Genomic DNA, 11312 nt, shown 5'->3' on the forward strand with positions numbered 1-11312 from the left:
AGCAGGGAGCTTTGAGAAAAACCACCACAATTATTAACTTAATTGCTGTTTCATGGCACAAAAACCATCAGTTGTCTAATGGGCCTGACTGGGTTCCTACAATGATCCTGCCATCTTGCGGGGCTGGCTCATTCTGGTTTATTGGCAGCCTGCAGCTTGTATTAATTGTACAGTCATCTCCATGAAAGGTGCTGAGTTGTCTCTCAGTCCAGTTTGCTGCCTAGAGCCAGTAGATAGAGTGGTGGGTCAGTTTGAAAGTTGTCATTCTTATTTATGGCTCTCCAATTTTGTTCACCATTTATCTAAATGAGATTCCTGTGTCTACCTCCCCTCCCCCATTGTACCCACCAACTCAGACATGGTGCTTTTACTGTATTGAGAATTGATGCTATAGCAGACTTCATTGCTGAGAGTCTGTTGAACTCTTTTAAGCTGGCACTATTTATAATAGCCTTCTTGCTGAGTTGTTTTTTTAATATGCTTGCATGAAAAAAATCATTATATATATTTAGAATATATATGTATAGATACGGGTAAAACCAAATAATAGCCATGTTAGGTAAAAAGTAATACATGAATTACATATTCTAAATATATATATACAGTATATAGTTAAAACCAAATGTTAGTAGTGTTATCAAGTAGAAGGTAATGTGATTTTAATTCCTATATATATGCATATGTGTATATTAAAAATATATACTTACACTGACATATACATATATATTTAGGGCACATATATATGATTAGCAGACAAATAATATTAATAATACATACACATATATTTTGTGTGTGTATATTTCATACATGTATGTATATACATACATATCTAAGGAAATAATGGGATTATAATATGCATGGTGTTTTGTAAGTCTGCTTTTTCACTAAAAATATACTGTGAGCATTGCCTCACGTTATTAAATACTCTTATAATTATGACTTTTGATGGTCACATTATATTCTGTTGTTAATAGTACCATAACAACCAGTTCCCATTTTTTGACATGTGATTTTTTCCCCCAAGTTGTCTTTATTATAAATCGTAATTTGATAAATATCATTGTATCACTCTTTTCTTTCTTTTGGAGATCTATTTCTAGAGTTGGAGTGGCAGACTTGAGGTTAAGAACATTTTTAAAAACTTCAATAACTATTGCCAATTTACCAATTGATGCAAGTGGTACAATGCCTTAGGAGAGCAATTTAGAGAATGTATTAGGTCAGTTTTATTGAAAGCTTTAAAATATTTACATCTACTAATCCTGTTCCTGGGAATTTACTCTGAGGAATTAATCTGAATTAAACATAAGTAGAAGGCTATCTGCACAAAGATGTTCCTGCGACATCCTTTGTAAACAGTAAACTTTTGGAAATAATCTTACTGCCTTAGAAACGCATTACTGGAAGGGTTGTTGGAGATCATTTAACTCTTATTTTTCAGGCATGGAAAACTAACATCCGGAGAGTTAAAGTGACTTCACCAAGGATCACATGGTAAGTTGAGGTGTTCTGACTCCCATTCCAGACTATAGCAGGCGACTTCTAGAACTTCAACTTATACCTCTCAAAATGTTACAGCCTCTTTCATGAAGAATACTCAGACATTAATGACTAAATCTTTTTTGGGGGAGAAAAGAGAGAATTTTCAAAATATAGTTTAAATCTTTTTGCACAAGTATAAAATAGTAAAAGTATATTAATTTTACAAATGTAAAATCTTACACTGAAAAACTATATATCTTATCTGACCTCTGTTATACAATGCCTACTGATACTATTAGTTTTAAAATTAGAAAACATAAAAATACTTTTTTATATAAAAGGAATAGTTAAAAACAATGTTTTATAAAAAACCTACCTGTTCTGAACAAAGTAAAACATTATTCGGTATTTCTAGCTTCCTCTCAAGTAACACAGGAATTTAAAATACATTCATTTTAAGCTGTTTTTATCTCTATCTTCTATGTTAAACAGTATTGAAATTCCATAAAATAAATATATTTTTCAGAAAATTAATTCTTATTTAGATTTAATAACATTTGCCATGTTGGGGGTTCATTATTACCTGTGCATTCATTTCTTCTTTCAATTTTTTCTTGCATACATTCCTTTCTATGAGAATTTATGCATCAAAAACTTTCTTGACCTTTGTCAGTCTAAAGATGTCTTTATTTCACCTTCATTCTTGATTTTTTTTGCCAGTCACACAATTCTTTCTTAGCTGTTTTTTTTTATAACTATGAACATATTATTCTGTTATCTTCTAGTACTTATTGTTGCTGATGAGAAGTTTGCTGTCTAATTGCTATTTCTTCAGAGATAATTGATTTCTCTCCTTTGAAGCTGTAAGATATTTCTTTTTGAATTTGATGTTCATCCTTTTATTACAATGAGCCTAAGTGTAGATTTATTATTATTTATACTGCTCAGGACTTAGTGTGCTCCTTCAAACTTAAATGCTGTTTATTTCTTCATTCCCAGAAAATTCTCATCTATGAGCTCTTCGAATATTGCCTCTCTTCTCTCTCGGTTCTCTCTGAAAATTCTATTAGATGGATTAGAAAATGGAGAATAGAGATTTTTATTCTATCTTTCCTTGATTTCCTTGATTTTTCTTTTGCTTCCTCATCTTTTGGCTGTCTGTATTGCACTAAGGTAATTCACATTTCTGTGTTTTAGTTTCCTCATATATGGCTTGATAGTTCTCACATTTCATGAGGGTGAAATGATTTGTGGCAGGCAGCCTCAGAGGTGTTCTCCAGTGATTAAAGAGGAAGGTAAGGAGTAGGAGATGAAGAAGGGGTGGGGCGGGGGTGGGGGGGAGAAGGAAAAGGAGAAGAAGAAAGAGAGAATGAAGTTTTCACCCTCAACACTTTCATTTTAAAGGTATTTCTGTAAGTCAAATGGGCCACAAAAATTTTCAAAACAGCTTGTAGCAATGAAGAATATTTATGTTTTCTGGATATTTACCCAGAAGGATGATGAGCTCCATATATGAAAAAAAAAAAATTAATAAAGGTGAACATTTACTAAATAGCTCAAAATTCATGTTTTAAATCATTACTCAAACAGCAACTATAGATGTAATGTTGAGTGACAGGTACAAGTGACAAAAGAATACCTATGGTTAGAATTCTTATAGTTGAAGTCCATTTATATAAAGTTCAAAAATAGGCAAACCCAAATTATATTGTGCGGAGATATAAATATTCAAAAATTTTTTATTCCTAAAAATTGGATAGAGATTACCTCTGATGAAGATGCCGGAGAATATGATTGCAGAGGGTCATGTGGGAGCTTCTCAGACACTGGCTGTATTCAATTTCTTGAATTCGGTCATTGGTCTCAGAAGTGGATCTCTTTTGGGATTTGGGTATTAAGATAGGTAATAACCTTGTAATTATTATTTTAACTGTACACATTCTGGATTATGATATACTATATTAAGAAGTAAGTACAAGGGAATTTTATTTTTATTTTTTATCAGTTTCATATCTAATGTTATAACGTGTTTTTAGGAATAGAACTGTGATTTATAATATTGAACTTGTATGACATGAGAGTCTACTTGTAACAGCCTGACATTTTGACTATGGCCTAGAAATCACTTGTCCTAACTGAAGCCCATGTATTAATAGGCATTTATTTCTAAACAAGGTGTCAGCTGAGTAGGAATGTTTTCAACATTAAGATGGATAGTGATGGGGAGTGATGGATCACACTAAAGACAAATTTTAGGTGTTTTCTGATTCTCCACAGTATGAACTTCTTCCCCAGGTCTGTGGTCCCTATGTCCCTACATGCGTGCTCTTCTTGTACTATTGTTTATGTATGGTCGTGATCAGGGCAAGAACATTTATACATGTCCAGTTAAAATAGGCCTTTAGTGGGGAGAGAAACGGGACTCTGGAGTGTCCATGAAACAGAGAAAAACAACAAATCCCAGGAGCAGTTCTTTCTTGAGGACATATGTAAAAACCAAAAACCACTACCAACAAACTGTGCTAGTGGAAAATAATAATGCTGGGGCAATTATTTCTACTAGAGATAGGTGGAGTTTTCTGTTTTTTTGAACAGGCTTGTATTTGCTAGAGGGTAAGGAAGGGAGAGGCCAAAGGCCAGGGAGGATGTGCTTCCTTCCTCCTTTTAATTGTTTAGGCAGTTACTCCATACACACAGCCATAATCCACAGTAGGTGTTTGCCAAGACTAAATTCTCCATATTTGCACATGGCGGAAAGCAACCTAACTAGATACTAGCCTTTCTACATTTATTTATGTGTTGTATTGCACAGAACACATTTCCATTTTACTGTGCTGGGTGTTGTAGTTAATAAGCTTTGGAATCAGGCAGATTATATTTGAATGCTTTGGATTTTACTTTGAATGCTTTGGATTTTAGTATTCAGTATATCTTTTGGTAAATTATTTTAACTAAGCACTCATTTTCTCATCTCATTCTTACTTTTCAGGATTATTGCAATGATTGGCAACCAAGATAAGATGCTTAATATAGAGCCTAGTTTAACAGTACTTGCTCAATAAATGGTAGTAGCAGTTGAAAATATGGTAAAACACATTAGCAATTTAGACAAAGTTATAAAATTGTATATTTAATCAAGACCTTGCTGGGAAGTTATTTCCACTGCTGCTGAGTAGAGAGGACAGTTGAAATGTGTAGATCATTTATTTTGAAGGTTATCCCAAGATTTCCAATAGGAGGGATCATACTTCATTCACTTATTTGCTCATTAAATATTTAACAGGGATTTACTTCATGCTAGACACTATACTAAGTGCTGTAGATAAAATAGTGAGCAAGACAGAGACTTTGTTCTCCTTTTTTAGGGTCATATAGGAAACATTCTATGGGCTATATTAGAGTAACAAGATCCTTTGAGATGTCCATTTATAGATCTCATTCTCTCAATAGATCTCTCAGTCTGAAGCAAATACTTGCAGCATTTGGGATTCCCTAGCTCAATCCCAAACCAGCTACCAGCCATGAATAGGCCATGGCAAATTCAGGCAAGGAAATCTACAACTTCAGGAACCTGAGCACTTCCGACCTATTCTGGAAAGATTTAAAAACCGCTTAATATAGATATCCTGTAAAATTCGATTCTACTGGGATCTGTGTTTAGTTGGTTTTCATAAAAAGCATTTTCTTCTATCTATAAACCAAGAACCACAACTTAGAAGGAACAACTTCATAACTACCCATTCCCTGCTTGCCTACCTCCTTCCCCTTTTCTAAAAAATTTTTGGCAGCTTCATTTTTTGTTTAAAAAAAAAACAACAACTTTTTTCAGCATTTTAGTATGAAAAATTTCAAGCTACAACATGGTCGAGAGAATCTGACAGTGAACACCTATATACCCTCCACCTAGCGTCTTCCAGTAACATTTACCCATGTTTGCTTTAGCATGTATCTATCTACCTACTTATCCCTCTCTCCATCCATTAATTCACCTTTTCTTTATTGAATTGCAGAGTAAATTGCAGACACCAGTATACTTCTCTCTATATATTTTAGCTTGCATAACATTAAGTAGAGTTCAGTATTTGTTTGCAGTTTTTTTATGTAAAATATGCAAACAGAAAATAAATCTAAATAAATATGAATTATATATTTGCTGACTTTTACAATTCATGAACCTGTGTAACCCAAACTTCTTTCAGGGATGGACAGCACCATCAAGCCCAGAAAGTTGTTTTATGCCCTTTGTAATCAACCTCTGCTAACCGTACCTCCACTAAAGTTAACCGCCGTGATTTTTTCCCCACCATATTATTAGTTTTTGCTTTTCTAGAATTTTGTACAAGTGGAGTCCTATAGTACACACTCTTTTTGTAAGTCTTTTTCCACTCAGCATAATATTTTTAAGATTCAGTCATTGTTTCATGTAACAGTAGTTCATTCCTTTATATTACTGAGTAGTATTACATTTTATAAATATGCCACAGTTTGTTTTTCTGTTTTCCTATTGATGAACACCTGGACTCTGTCCAGTTTTTGGCTATTCTAAATAAAGCCACTGTGAATATTCCTGTGCAAGTCCTTTGTGAACATATGTTTTTATTTCTTTGGGGTAAATACCCAGGTTTGAAAATTTGAGGTCAAAGATCTCAAATTTACTTTAAGAGATATTGTCAACCTGTTTTCCAAAATGGATGTTTCGTTTTACACTTTTTCAATAAATGCATAAGAGTTTTAGTTGATTTACATCTCAATGTAAATCAATGTAGTTTTTTTTCTGTTAAGAGCCAGAGAGTAAATAATTTAGGCTTTGTGAGCTATACGTCTCTGTTGCAATTACTGAAATCTGCTATTGCCATTGGAAAGCAGCCACAGACAATTCATAAACATAAGAGTGTGGTTTTGTTCCAATAAAACTTTATTTACAAAAACAGGTGGTGAGTTGACTTTGGCCTGCTGGCAGCAGTTTGCCAAATCACCTCAGTTCTTGCTAGTGTTTGGTGTCAGTCTTTTGAATTTTAGCCATTTTAGTTGGTGTGAAATGGTATCTAATTGTGGTTTTAATTTGCATTTCCCTGAAGACTAATGATACATTTAATGAAGTGTCTGTTTCAGTCTTTTGCCCATTTTTTCCCCCAGGAAGTCCAGACTACTCTACTGTAGAGACAGAGACACAAGAGTTGTGGGTAGAGTCAGACATGAACAGAAAGAGGTCAGTGTGGAGTCCTACTTGTCTAGCCTTCAGATGATTCTAGTCTAGTCCAGCCATTATCCAATTGCACTCTCATAAGAGACCCCAAAAAGAACCACCCTGCTGAGCCCAGACTGTGAGAGATTAATTACTTTAACCACTAAGGTTTGGGTTAGTGTGCTACTATGTGATAGATAACTGGGCCCCACAGTAACTGACATAATCCCCTCTCAAATACTCTAAAACAGAAGACTTCAAAATAATCAGAGTTGTACACAAACATTAAAAGTTTTGTATGTCTCTCTTATTTTTTTTCATTTTGTTATAAACAATATATTTAGAACAGTTTTAGGTTTGCATCATTTGAGAGGAAGATACAGAGATTTCCCATTTACCTTCTGCCCCTACCCTTAGCCTTCCCTATTATCAGCATCACTCACCCACATGGCACATTTATTGCCAAGGATAAACCTACATTGATACATCATAATCACTCAAAGTCCAGAGTTTGCTTTAGGGTTCACTCTTGGTCTCATACGTTCTATGGATTGGGACAAATGTGTAATGACATATATCCATCATTGTTTTCTCTGTCCTAAAAATCCTCTGTGCTTTGGTTATCCCTCACTCCCATTCCCTTTGGCAAGCACTAATCTTTTTACTGTCTCTATCGGTTTGCCATTTCCAGAATGTTATATAGTTGGAATCATATAGTGAGCAGTCTTTTAAGACTGGCTTCTTTCACTTAATAATGCGCATTTAAGGTTCCTCCATGTCTTTTCATGGCTTGATAGTTCATTTCTTTCTAGCACTGAATAATATTTCATTGTCAAGTTGTAGCACATTTATTTGTCATGAAGAACATCTTCGTTGCTTCTAATTTTGGCAATTATTAATAAAGTTACTATAAACTTCCAAGTGGACATAAATTTCAGCTCCTTTGGGTAAATACCAAGGAGTGTGATTGCTGAATTATATGGTAAGAGTATGATTTGTTTTGTAAGAAACTGCCAAACTATCTTTTAACATTACTGTACTATCTTGAATTCTTACCAGAAATAAATGTGAGTTTCTGTTTCCCCACATCCTTGCCAACATTTGTTGTTTAGACTGTTACAAATTTTGGTCATTCTAATAGGTATGTAATTGTAGTCATTGATATTTTAATTTGCATTTACCTAATAACATATGAAGCGGAGCAACTTTTCATAAATTTATTTGTCAAATGTATATCTTCTTTGGTCAGGTATCTATGAAGTTCTTTGGCCCATTTTTTTAATCACATTTGTTTTTTTTATTGTTGAGTTTTAAGAGTTATTTCTTTATTTTGGATAACAATCCTCTATCAAATGTGTCTTTTGCAGATATTTTCTCTCTATCTGTGATTTGTCTTCTCTTGGCATTGTTTTTCACAAAGCAGAAGTATTTAATTTTAATGAAGTTCAGATTATCGACTGCTTTCATAGATAGTGTCTTTGGTTTTGTATCTAAAAAGTCAGTGCCATACCCAAGGTCATCTAGGTTATTTCCTATGTCATCATACAGCATTTTTACAGTTTTGCATTTGACACTTAGGAGTATGATCCTAAATGTCAAATTTTTTTCTGAAGTTAATTTTTGTGAAGAGCATGTGAGGTCTGTGTCTAGGCTAGGTTCTTTTTTTTTTTTTTTTTTTTTTGGCATGTAGGTGTCCAGTTGTTCCTGTACCAGTTGTTGTACAGAAGATTTTTGCTCCTTTGTCAAAGATCCGTTGACTATATTTATTGGGGTCTATTTCTGGGATCTCTATTCTTTTCCATGCCTTGATTACTGTTGCTTTATAGCAAGTCCTAAAGTATTAAAGGGTAATATCAGTTCTCCAACTTTGTTATTTTCCTTTAATACTGTGTTGGTTATTCTGGAGCTTCTGTCTTTCTACGTCAATATCTATAACTTGACAAAGAAGCAGTTTGTCAATATCTATAAACTAACTTGCTGGGATTTTAATTGGGGTTGCACTGACTCTATAGATCAAGTTGGGAAGAACTGATATCTTGATACTATTAAGTCTTCCTATTAATGAACATGGCATTCTCTCCATTTATTGAGTTTTTCTTTGATTTTATTCATCAGAGTTTTGTAGTTTTTCTTACATAAATTTGGTAATGTGCACAACTTTGAAAAGAATCTCCTGAGACGGTCTTGGCCATCTGAAGGAAGCAACATAGCAGCTGGCTCAGCCAACAAGTTTGTGTGTGTGCGTGATACAACAAGCAGGAAGATTTTGTATAAGCTGCCTGACCATGCCGGCTCTATCAATTAAGTGGCCTCCTACCCTAATGAGTCTACCATTCTCTCATTGTCCAGTGACAAGAGATTGTATATGAGGTAGATTCAGGGAAAATATGGAATAGAAAGCTCTAAGGCTACTTGACCTTGAGATCTTAGAATGCTTAATAAATGGCATTGAATAATGCTCAGGCCAGCATCCTCCCTTCAGATGAAGATCATTATTAGCAAGGAACAAGCAGGTGGCCATATTCCAATAACCACATGTATCCCAAATCACTAGAATGATTAAGATAAGTTTCCAGTGGCCTCTCAAAACCACCTGCCATATTTTAATAACTGTTTTTTATTCCTCTCTCCTTTTTTAAATAAGATTTCTTTAAAAGGACAAACATTGGTTGGTTTGTAGTTTCCCATTTTCTAATCCAGGCAGAAAACAGGGAACGTGACTGAAATTTGTTTGTTGCAGATTTTTTTCCGCTAAAGAGTGGTGAAAATCATGACCTGTAGCTACAAAGAGATTAGTGAAAGAAAGGTCTGTGGAAGTAAAATTTGTGTATGTTTGCATTTTTATACTCCCTTATTCTTCGTTAATCCTATAGTTTGGTATGGGACGGAAGGCAAAAGTTATGTGCTCCTACTAAAGCTGGCCACTTTCAGCTGAATCCAATCCGTTTGGCAAAACTCCTCCAAAGCAGAGAGCAGCTACATTTTTGCTGCTACTATTTTTTTTTTACAGAATAACTCAAGCTCTGAGAGTATACTCCCTGCAGGAAAATTGCCTTCTGTCGGCATCCTCTGTACTGGTGGAGGATAAAGCCTGGGAAACGCTCATGGGGAAAAAAAAACAATCAAATTGACAGTGCCAAGGACACAACAGTGACTCAGGGTTTTCTCAGTTTGGTAGCACCCAGTCTCTGCATTTAACCTAAAGGAAAGAAAGGCTATCTGAGGAAGTTAAATTTGGAATATGAAAGCACAGGTTTTCTGATATTCATATACACACAAACTTTTTTTTTCCAGTGGTTCACATGCACATTCAAGAACACTGCTCTTCTGAAAGCTGTTTCAGGATTTCACACATCTTGTTGACATTTGGATACAAGCTTAAGCAGAAGTAAGCTGGTATGCTGGCTGTCTGGGGGCAGGGAAATAACTTATTTGTGGCACCTGGTGAGTTCAATGATGTAAATACTGCTACCATGGCCCATTACAAGCTACCAACATGACATCACTGAGCGTGGAAATGGAAGAGCTATGAATAATCAACTCTTGAAACGGTGCAAGCTGGCTGTAACACAGTGCAGGGAATGAGGCTCATGTTTAGGGATAATTGTTATTGGCAAATTCAACACTTGTTGAAAATAGATGTCATCGAGTTCTAGAATTCACTACCTCCCGCTCTATAAGCTTACATTTTGGTCATTGTTTCTCCAGTTTTTTGAAGCAGCTCAGTAAATCTCACCACTGTGGACCCCTGATGCTTTGACTTAATGAAGATTGATGTCTTCATTAGATTTTGAAAAGGAATGCTTAGACATTTATTACCTGGTTGCTGGTGCCTAGTACTCTCTGTTCCATGGGCCATCTCCCCCACCTCCTGTGACACATTCCTGAAAGGGCTCCAGGAAAGAAATGTTAAGGTCTTGGCAGATCAGCGGTTTCTGATTATGCAATGTCCTTCCTGAGAAACCCCATTCTCCAAAAGCAGTAATTCTGAAATAGGAGCAAGAAATGGGGGTACAGGCCAGTCACTGGGAGGGCAGTATAGGAGATTATATGATGGTGAGCCAAAACAAAATAAATCTATAGAAAATGTTACCCACATGCATCTCACCGGTTTTACGGGTATAGAAAAACTGTCAAAATTTTCATCTGAAACAAGAGAGTGATGAAAAGATGGTTACTTTGCCAAATACTCTACTCTAATTTAAATTAATTTTTGCCCCTTACAAAGCAACTTCACAAACACTGTCTCATTTGCTCCTCACAGCATGCTGATGAAACACAATAATAATGTTACTATAAGAAATACAATATATTACATGTAATATATTGGTATAATATGTAATATAATACATAATAATATGATTAATATAATTATTTCCCCTTTATAGATGAAGACACGAAGACTCAGAGAAGATAAATGACTTGCTTAGGGCCACACAGATGTTAATGACAGTGGGAAAACTTGAACTCCATATGCCTGATGCCAGGCTAGACCTCTCTTTATACCAGACTGTGTGTATATGTGGTGGAATCAGAGCTGTCAGAATGTTTAAACAAGTCTGAAGTAAGAGAAGTTTCAGCAGGCTCCTGGAGGTCAGATATTCTCCAAGGTATAGTTCAGTAGCACCTCACTTATCCTGGACTG

The 11312-nt window shown here is 35.1% G+C and overlaps 1 long non-coding RNA gene across 1 annotated transcript; it reads left to right on the forward strand.

Annotated features, from left to right (window-relative positions):
- Positions 1-1113: 1113 nt before the first annotated feature.
- Positions 1114-11312, forward strand: LOC107520885. The gene is made up of 3 exons (XR_001599456.2): positions 1114-1494; positions 9962-10055; positions 11056-11312. It is a non-coding gene; the product is annotated as an uncharacterized LOC107520885 (long non-coding RNA).

Source organism: Rousettus aegyptiacus, unplaced genomic scaffold (assembly GCF_014176215.1).
Source record: "Rousettus aegyptiacus isolate mRouAeg1 unplaced genomic scaffold, mRouAeg1.p scaffold_m13_p_10, whole genome shotgun sequence".
NCBI classification, from domain to species: Eukaryota; Metazoa; Chordata; class Mammalia; order Chiroptera; family Pteropodidae; genus Rousettus; species Rousettus aegyptiacus.